Here is a 10,753-nt window from a genome sequence, read left to right on the forward strand (position 1 = left end):
GGCGGCGTCGATGACGCGTGAAGAGTCTATGAGACTGAAACGCTCATGTGAGCGTAAAACTTCGAGGGAAAGATGAGAGAATCCCTCTCTGGACCCGTGAGGTCGAGATGACCATGGGATCGGCCCTGCTCCAGTCTGAGCATCAGCGCGTGGCGCTGGCTGTCTCCAGGCTTGGAGGTCGCGCTCGCGAATGGGCACTAACGTGCGGCACGTCTGTTGACGCTGCATTTCCCACTTGGGATCAGCTGAAGCAACAGCTTTCGCGCGTGTTCGCGCCGCCTAATCAGGCGTACCGTATCCGGTCAAAGTTCCTTGCTACCCGCCAGGGTAAGAAGGATTTATTGGACTATGTCCAAGAGTTGAGAACTCTTATCGCCGGAATGGCGGCGGACCCTCTTCCGGAACTGGTCAGCGTGACCGTGTTCATGGAGGGACTTCGTGTGAGCGCAGCTCGAACGGAAGTGTTCCGTGTACACCCTAACTCTTTTGAAGAGGCGGTGGATGTGGCATTGAATGCCGAGCACAACTTCAGGTCGGCGCGACCTGGTTGGAGCGCTGGTAGCGCAAGCTCTTCGAGCGGTCCAGAGCCGATGGACCTCAGCTATGCTGAAGATGAAGAAGCGGAGCTTCTTGCTGCGGAGCAGCGCGCCGGCATCCGCCGATGCTTTGTGTGCAATAGCACTAAGCACTTGAGGGCCTATTGCCCTCTGCGCAAGAAGCGCGAGGCTCCGGCGAGCCAACCCTCCGGGTCATCGCCGGGAAACGGCAACTCCCAGTAGGCGCGGGGCGGCCTACTGGGGAAGAACTGAGTTCTGTTGTGCCTCGAAGAGGTAGAGGACAACGGGGCTCAGCCCCGAAGAGAGCTGAGCTCTCTTACGAGAAGAGTGTGTGCAAGCCGGGCTTGCTGGTCGTTCAAGCGAACGTGAAGGGCTTTGCAAAGCCATGGAGAGTCTTAATTGACTCGGGAGCCTCGGGCAACTACGCCCGTCGCTCCACCCTGGAAGGGAGTCAGCTGTATGCTGAGGCACTGGAAGTGCCAACGAGAGATACGATCTCTGTCCGTCTCGCGACGGGGACACTGGTAACTGTGTCGAAGGTCTCTGTCGACCTTGGAGTGAAGTTTGAGAACTTCGATAGCGTGGAACGCTGTTTGGTCTTAGACCTGGATGCGAGGTATGACCTCATCCTTGGCATGGCATGGCTGGAACGTCATGAGCCATGGATCGACTGGAAGTCGAAAACGCTGGGTGCGTCGCACCCTGCTCCTAGTGGAGCTTTGGTGAGTCATGAACCCACCTCTGCTAGGAAGCAGAAGCGCTTTTGGCGCGAGCACGAGGCCGAGGCGGCCGTAGTGCTGGACATTGGTATGTCCGAAATTGTTAGCAACGAGGTTGCTGTTTGCCCTGAGGGCGTACGTGGTGCGGCACGTTATCCGCGGAGCGGTGCAGGTCAGGTCAATGACCAACTGCTGGGTCCTGGTGAGGACGAGCGCGGAGTGGCGCGTAATCCACTGAGTGGTATGAATCTAATCGATGACCTACCGCTGCGTGACCCTAGGGTCGCGGTCGACTGCGAGTCGAGGCATCATGGGCGTGGCCCAGGAGATGCAGGTAAGGTGACACCTAGTTCACTGTGTGAAGGTCAAGAACCTCTTGGCTTTCAGCCGAGTGTCTTGCGAGACACTGTATCCTCTTCGAGGAGTGATGGTGCTGCTGCACCCGGTGGTAGTGACGGAGATGTCGCCACACCGCCCTCATCCGGCCGGGCTCGGTCGCGGAGGGAGAGGAGAAGAAGACGCAGGGCGTCTGTGACGTCTTCGACGTCGGACGATGTGTCCAACGTGACGAGCGGTGATGCTCCACGTGATTGCTGTGAACAGCTGTATACACTCGTGAACGGAGTGACGGGGGAGGTAGAAGGCGATATCAGCCTTGATACTCTGCCCGCTGCAGATGCTCTGCTAGAGTTGGACGAGATGTCCATTGCCGAGTTCGGCGAAGCCTTAAAGGCAGGCGAGCTAGCCGAGGTGGTCTTGCTGGGACCTGAGGAGGAGTTGAACTCCTCATCCGTCGTGGACGACGCGGTCCTAGAGGACACCAAGAAGGCGCTGAGCGCAAGAAGTGGATCGGCGATCCTCAAAGATCCTTCGGATCCCTTCTACCCGGTGGTGAAGGAATATGGAGACGTTGTCTCAAAAGACCCACCGACGGGCCTGCCTCCGGATCGAGGCGTGTGTCATGAGATTGACCTGGTTCCTGGAACCAAATACTGCGTAACAAGGCAATGGCCTTTGCCGAGAGAGCAGTGTGACGTCATTGACGCATTCTTCCGTGCGAAGCACGAGGCAGGGATGGTGCGTGAGAGTAAGTCTCCGCACTCGACACCCACGTTCTGTGTCAGAAAGCCGAACGGCAAGTGGCGCATTGTTCATGCTTTTAACAAGCTAAATGCGGCCACTATCCCGGCGCAAACGCCGATTCCTCGCAAGGATGTTCTGCAGAACAACATGGTAGGCTGTACGCTGTACAGCGCGCTCGACTTGGTCGATGGCTACTACCAATTGCTCATGAGAGCGAGCGACATTCCGCTGACAGCGGTGAGTACTCCGAGCGGTATGCTCTGGGAGTGGCTGGTGATGCCCCAGGGGCTGTCAAACGCACCAGCAACGTTCAATCGTCTTGTGACGCAGCTGTTTAGGCCCCACCGGGCGTACGCTCAAACGTACTTTGACGATATATTCGTCCATAGTCGTGCCGAGCACGGAAAGTCAGACGTGGATAACCACATTGACCACTTGCGAGCGGTGCTCGAGTGCATGCGCACTAATAAGTTGTATGCCAACTTGGACAAGTGCGTCTTTGGCGCGGAGGAGATACCTTTCCTCGGGTGCTTCATTGGGAAGCGTGGCTTACGGGCAGATCCTGCCAAAGTCAAGGCCATCGTGGACTGGCCGGTTCCCAAGAACCAAAAAGACTTACGCAAGTGGCTAGGCTTAGCCAATTACTTGCACAAGTACAGTGCGAACTACGCGGAGATGGCTCGGCCATTATCAGATCTCCTTAAGAAGGACGCACCATGGTGCTGGAACGTCGAGCACGACGGAGCCTTTGAGGCTGTGAAGGAGAGCCTTCTCCAGGCTCCGATCCTTGCGCTGCCGGACCCGGATAGTCCGTTTAGCGTCGTCTGTGACGCCTCCGATTTTGCAATCGGTTGTGCTTTACTACAAGCAGACGCCGAAGGGCGTGAACGCGTGATCGCGTTTGAGTCTCGCCAGCTCAAAGCTGCAGAGAAGAACTATCCAGTTCATGACAAAGAGCTACTTGCAATGAAGTATGCTCTAGTCAAATTCAGGGTACACCTGCTAGGCTCTAAGCCTTTTGTGATCTTTACTGATCATGCGTCGTTACGCACTGCGACACAGTCGCCTCATCTCTCTCAGAGAATGGCAAGATGGCTTTCCTTCTTTGCCGAGTATAACTTCGAGGTGAAGTACAAGCCGGGGCGGCTTAATGTAGTGGCCGATGCGCTCTCGCGCAGGCCGGACTACGAGTTAGCTCATGTCACGACAGTGACGTCGTCAGTGCCTGACTTGATACGCGGAGCGTATGCACAAGACGACATGTGCGTAGCGCTGCTACGGGCTCTTGGGAGCGAAGAGTTTAAAGACTCTGACAAGGAATTGTCTGGGCGCTTACGCGCGAGGCTGCATCGATACTCACTCGATGGCGGCCTGCTGTACTACAGCACCGACGCTGAGGATAACCCTCGTGTAGTCGTTCCTCATGATGAGGATCTAAAGTATCGAATCCTCTATGAGGTTCATGATACGCCCGTGGGCGGGCACTTAGGTCGGGAGAAGACCTATGGCTCGGTGAGCTCGATGTACTGGTGGCCCAAGATGTATAAGTGGGTCGGCACCTATGTACGCACGTGTGAGACGTGTCAACGGACAAAGTCCGCGCCGAGCACGGCAGCGCCATTGGCGAGTTTGCCTGTCCCCAAGGGATGCTGGCAGTCCATGAGTATGGACTTTGTGTTTGGCCTTCCCAAGGATAAGGCGGGAAACACAGGTATAGTGGTCTTTGTAGACCGATTGAGCAAGATGGCTCATTTAGCGGCAGTGCCCGACACCATTGATGGTGAAGGTACAGCTTTGCTGTTTTTAGACCGAGTCTTTCGCCAACATGGCTTGCCTGAGGCAATTGTCTCGGATCGAGATCCGCGCTTCACCGCGAAGTTCTGGACGTCCCTCTTCAGAGTGCTCGGCACTCGTTTGGACATGTCCACGGCGGACCATCCGCAGACCGATGGTCAAACCGAACGCGTGAATCGCGTTGTGGAGGATACCCTCCGAAGCGTATGCGCTGAGGCGCCAAAACGCTGGAGCCAGATGCTCCCACTCGTTGAGTTCGCATTAAATAATGCAGTGCACGCCTCGACAGGCTACACTCCGTTCTATGTGAACGGCTTGGTTAACCCTCGCGTCCCACTGACGCCGTCACGCAGTGGCTCAGGGCTTGGTGGGGGAGGGATAGCCGAGCGGCTAGCTGATGTCAGCCCTGTTGCGGTTCGCAAGCAAGTCGATGACTTTGTCTCTTTGAGACTGAGCGTAATGCGTCAAGTACGCGACGCTATGGCTGAAAGCCAAGACACGCAAAAGGAACATGCAGATGCCAAGGGCAGAAGCAATGTTGAGAGGTTTGAGGTCGGTGACCAAGTTTTATTAAACGCTAAAAACCTACCTACTCATGCAGTGTCTGCAGTCTTCAAGACGAAGTTAAGACCTCGGTTCATAGGACCGTTCAAGGTCGTGGCCAGGAAGGGCCTAGCGTATACGCTCAACCTTCCGAAGAAGATGCGCACGCATCCGGTCTTCTATGTCGGCTTGCTTAAGCCATACCAAGACCCTGCTCAGGTGAGCGCGGAGGCGTTGGCACCAACGGTGGCTGGGCCACGGACAGCTGCAGGGCAGCAGGTGGTAGAGCCACGGGAGGCTGAACGACAGCAAGTGGTGGATCCACAGATGGCTGATCAACAGCATGTGGCAGAGCCACAGGTCGCGGAGCGAAGTGCTCGAGATGCAGGAGCAAGGCAAGCTGAACGTTCAGCCGAGCAGCTGGACGCTCAAGGTCCGAGACCTGGTTGTGAGTCAGCAGTGGTGGCTCTAACCTATCCACAAGGTGGATCATCTCTTCGAGATCGACCGATGGGCGGTGAACGTTCGCGTCGTGGACGCCGGCGTCGTATGGACGCAGACGCCGTTCCGGCAAGTGCTGACTCTCCCCGCGAGAGCCCAGCTGAGGCAAGGCCTCCTCCTGCTCTGCTCGATGAGCATGGTGAGCTCCACTTTCACGTGGAACGCCTTGTGGCGTGGCGTAGACGCCAGGGTCGTACCCAGTACTTAGTGAAGTGGAGGGGTTACCCTCACTCACAGAACTCATGAGGGTTTGAGGTTATCCTCCGGCAAGATTGCCCTGACGTCGTTGACGCTTACGACCGGGCACATCATGTGCCGAAGCGCCACCATGGCGTGCGACAGCGTCGCCAGGCGCTGGGCGCCTCCCACTAGAGTGGGGAGCGATGAGGTCAGTAGTTGAGCTCAGGCTCTGACCAGTGGCTGCAGCAGCCTGCTCGTACGTATGAGCGGTGCTCGCAGCGGGAGCAGGAGGTGGAGAGACCTCGTAGTGTTAGGGACATGGTCCCGAAGGAAGCAGGTGCTTCGTGTTGTGCTGAACAAGGTTCAGGCACAAGCGTCTCGATAGACGCATAGTTGTTTTGAAACAACTTGCTCGATGAGCATGATCCAAATGTGGATGCGCTGTAACAGCGAAAGTGGTGTCCCGCACGGGGATCGAACCACTGGCCTTTGGCTTGACAGGCCGGAGCTCTACCATTGAGCTACAAGGGCGATGCCCGTACGTCAGTCCGAGAACGGACTACTCATGGTATGAGGGCTGCGCCCGGGTGGATTTGAACCACCGACCTGTGGCTTCCAAAGCCAGCGCTCGACCACTGAGCTGAAAGGGCGTTGCCCTTAAGCTTGTCCATTCAACGACAACAGTTCATGGAACGAGAGGGCTGTGCCCTGGTGGGTTCGAACCACCGACCTGTGGCTTCCAAAGCCAACGCTCGACCACTGAGCTAAAAGCGGATTGCTCTTAAGCTTGTCCAAGCGTGAACAATCGTTCATGGAACGACAGGGCTGTGCCCTGGTGGGCTCGAACCACCGACCTGTGGCTCTCAAAGCCAGCGCTCAACCATTGAGCTAAAAGGGTGTTGCCCTTAAGCTTGTCCAAGCGTGAACAATCGTTCATGGAACGAGAGGGCTGTGCCCTAGTGGGTTTAAACCACGGAACTATCGCTTGTGAAGCGAGTGTTCAACCGCTGAGCTGTTGTCGACGACTCGAATGAGTCAAGAGCATTGCTCTAAGCGGTTTGCAGCTCTTGGAGTAGGCGCGGAGCGCGAGCGTAGGTCTGAGACCGCTTGAGAGCAAGATGCGCGCTGCGCTTGGAGCATTGGGCCGTGGGCCGACGACGAGAAGTTGGGCATCAACGATGCGTAGGCGTTTGTGAGCTCACGGAGCTGTACAACGCTGGTGTGAGGTGTAGTAACCTCCGCCGTCTTAACAAGACGTGACCTCGCTGAGGAGAGTTTCGAGAACGGAATGTTCTCATCTTAGTGGGGGAGAGTGTAACGGGGTTACATGGTGTGGAGCACACAGGGGTACGAAGTACCCGGAGAGTTAACAAACTCTCAGTACATAAGTTGGAGAGTTAACAAGGTATCTCAGTACGTTGGCTGAAAGCCACACGTTATGCATTTGATTAGGTTTAACTATGCTAGATAGTTAAAGAGATACATTTACCCCTAGGCGGCTTGGCCGCAATAATAGTAAATAAAACACTTCTGGTTTTGAAGCATAAAAGTTAAGGTGTTAACTTTGAGCCCTGGTCTTGGGCTGTAAGTGTCCTTTGGATAAGGAACTTAGTATTAGTGACTCTTTGAGTCGAACGTCTTCCTCTGACGCTAAAGCTACGGCAGCCCCGCTGCATTTGCGATTTCGGCTGTCTACGTTCGATACACCAGTTCCAAAGTAGAAAACTCGATTTGCCCTGGCACGCAAACCTGTCATGGCCGTGACGGGTGCGATGCCTCCTAGTGCAGCTGATGAAGAATGATTCATCACCGTCTGAACAACTTTCACGATCCGGGGCCAGTCCTTTGCTGGCATGCGCCATAAAGCTCGGAAACAGCGTAAAGCGTTCCGTACAGCCACTTCAATAGCACCATTGACCCAAGGCGACCTTAGAGTAATAAAGTGGTGGTGTGCTCCGAGTCTATGTTGTTGAAACTTGATCGCTTCACTATTAAAATGAGTGTCTTCATCGCTCACTCAAGTATGGCTAACCCCGAACGATACAAACCGCTCTAGTAGCGTGTCATACGTGACAGCGGCCGTCGCCCCTCTACACGGGTGGAGCCAAACAAACTTGGACCTATCGTCCTTCAACACTAAAAGATACAGCCCCCTGGTGGATGTCGAGCTCATGTACAGGTAATTCCACTGGAGAACTTCACTGGTCTTGTCAGCATGAATAGCTTAACCGAGGAGACGTGGTACGGAGCCCTCCTCTCGTGCTAGCGCAATACAAACAGCGATTGACGAAAAAAGTGACATCTTCCTTGATGTTTTGCCAGTCGAAACGCTATTTCAGCGCACTCAATGTAGCTTGTAAGCCTCAATATCTAGCTGCTGCAAAGTGACCTACCACACATAGGCGACCTCGGATATGACCCGCGTCAGCCGAAATCCAAATCGCACCCGTCGGTTCTCAGATTAAACTATCTGAACCCTTAATCAGGTCATTTGCCACATTTGCTGCTGGGTGTGTGAGTAAAGCTTCTTGCTGCACTCGTACAATCTCAGCTGCATCGGGCCATTCAAAGTCATCTTACAACATACGGCGGCACTTGGCGAATTGCGCAGACTGAAGTCTTTGAGCTCCAACGTGAAGGGTGGTCGGTATTACGTTTTCTTCGCCATTCACGTCGTGAATTTCATAATATTATGCCATGTGTAGAAGGGCCCATCTCTATAATTTGTCTGCGGTCTACTTCGGCACGGAGGACAGCTCGCGGGAAGGATTAAAAACGAATCTCAAATTACGACGGTCCGTGTATAGAGCAAAATCACCTGAGCGAGGAAGCATGTAATCGGCGCGTCGAAACATTTCAATTATCGCGTACATTTTTTTCACTACTATTACTCAGCGAAGCGCTGCTCTCAAAAACCTCCCACTCAAAATCATAAGTGGAGTGTAGCGCCGCTCTGCTCAGTCACGTGACAAGTGTTCCAGCCGTACTAGCGTAGCCCCAGCACCCCAGTGCGTGTCCGAGGCGTCGGTAAAGACACCGAGTCGCTGGTTATTATCCGAATGTGCCAGCTGCACGGCACTTTCGACTACCTCCGTACGTTCCCCCCAAACAAACGCGGTGACTATCCTCTCACCCTACCTTTGTCACTAAGCGGCTGATGCGACCACCCACAAATTTGTATGCAAACTCCATGAGATTCACCAGCTTGTTGTAGCCCAGAATCGATTGACGTATCTAGCTGAGAGCACAGACGAACTACTGCAATTCCTTACCGGTAGCCGGCGATGGCAATTTCTGTAAGGCGCGGATGCGCTCTGGATCGTACTTGACCCCATTCCCTGACGCCACTCTGCCACCCAAACGAGCTATCGTAGGAAAAATGAGCACTTGAGCGCATTCAACTCGAGTCCTTTAGCGTTGCAGACTGCAAGCACTGCATTCAGTAGCTGGAAGAGACCATCCTCTGTGGCGTGGCAGTCAAATAGATCATCTGGCCGAATTAGCAGGCCCTTGTACAAAACATTTCCTGGACTGTAGTCTGGCAATACGCCACACTATCCGATCCGCCCATGGGCGCTCGCGCTGGTGTAAATGTCTATCAGAAAAAATGTTCTTGGCTGCTCAACGACAGCAAGAACTACCAGTACTTCTTAAAGAATTCTAACAGGAAGTACACTCCGCGACATAAGTTTTGTGACACCTATACTTTTGGCTGTATCTCGGCTTCTTGGTCGAGTTAGACGACGCTATTTAGAAATGTTCCACCTATCAGATAGCGCGAAAGGGGGCTTGTGACGCCGATCTAGATTTCGTAGGGCTTCTTACAACTAACTAGAATTTGCACTGCGACAAAACTTTGGGACAAAAAATGACTTGATTTCATTATTGAAATTGCCCTTCTTGAGGCCCATCAATGAAATATTATGTATACGTCCTCCCAACCGACTCCATAGCATTTCCACCTGCCAAACAACACGTTCGTACCGTCCTCGGATGTCTTTGTGATCTCACTTTGTCAAACGGTTTCGGATCACTCTTGGTGGGATGAAGTTTGAGCCAATCGCAGTACTTTCATAGCACTTATGACGCGTACAAGTCGATATGGAGTGCCCATTTTCTTCAACGTCTTGGTGACTTTAATTACATGATGCTTCCACCTGCGGAAAAGCGTCTTGGCGTAGTTTGCGTCGTCCAATGCAGTCTCACGTTTCTTTAAGTTGAACCGATTGTTGCCCTGTATATCGCTCTTATTCCTCATTTTGACTCCGTCGGAGACTCACATCGATTAAGCTGACATCTATGGGTGCCAGCTAGGTCAGCCTAGTGCACTGACCCGAGCCAGCTTCCGACATTGAGCGGACACGGGCAACCATACTGAGCTGAGAAATAGCGAGAAGAATATATAGCAGACGCATGATCACTGGAGAGAAAGCTGCAGCTGCTTGATGGAAGAGAGATTGCGAAATGAGAAGAAAAAATGAGCTACGCTATTGAATGCAAACCAGCGTTTGCCCTCTAGAAAACACAATGTCACCATGCCTTTCCATTTTTCTTGCAGATTACCATGGTAGGGTAACCAGGGCCTTAAGCCTTTAAGGCACTGGTTTTTTCGTAGTACTGGTCAAATACTGATCTGTAATTATCGGCATTACCAATACACTGGAAAGGAATTTATTTACTACCCCATTTACATATCGCGTGGCTGTAAAATCATAAAAGATCGGTTCTCCAATATTTTGGCGTTGATCTCTTGTCAGTCGGATTCAAAGCGCAAACTATTAACAATACATCAAATGCAGTAGTATATATTGCTGCTTTTTGGACGGGTTGGAGTGACGTCCTCCCAGTAGACGGCGCCAAAGTTCGGCACGACGTCGCTCCACCCAGTGTTCCCGAGAACGCAATTTTAAATTAGCTCAAGAAAGCAAGTGTGACAGAATTAATAACTGAATTAGTTCTAGGCACGGAGGCGGTGCTCAGCTTGGATCTCTTCAACGAGAAATATATCCCAGAACGAGAGGTTGTACATATAAATGTCAGCTTCGTCAGATGTGACGAGTCCACGCCCTTGCGTAAATCAGTGTTGACCAGCTTCACAGCAGAAGAAAAACGCCCGCATTCGTTCGACGTCGGCGGAAAGTACGCCGTGTCGACACTAGATATCGTGAGCGTCAACCTATGGAACGTCTTTGTATTTCCTTCATTTATTTTCTTTAGTCGAGAACGACTTAATGCCCTCGTCGTCGCTTCGTGGGAAAAGAAAGGTTGGCGCGTCAAATTACACAAGCACTCCGTGACCCAGTGAGTTTGGCGACGGTTCCAGCTCCACGTTGCGAATCAGCGGTTTGTTTTTCGTGTTACAGCTGGTATTGACGC

The sequence above is a fragment of the Phytophthora infestans genome, genomic scaffold (genome assembly GCF_000142945.1).
Source record: "Phytophthora infestans T30-4 supercont1.9 genomic scaffold, whole genome shotgun sequence".
NCBI classification, from domain to species: domain Eukaryota; phylum Oomycota; class Peronosporomycetes; order Peronosporales; family Peronosporaceae; genus Phytophthora; species Phytophthora infestans.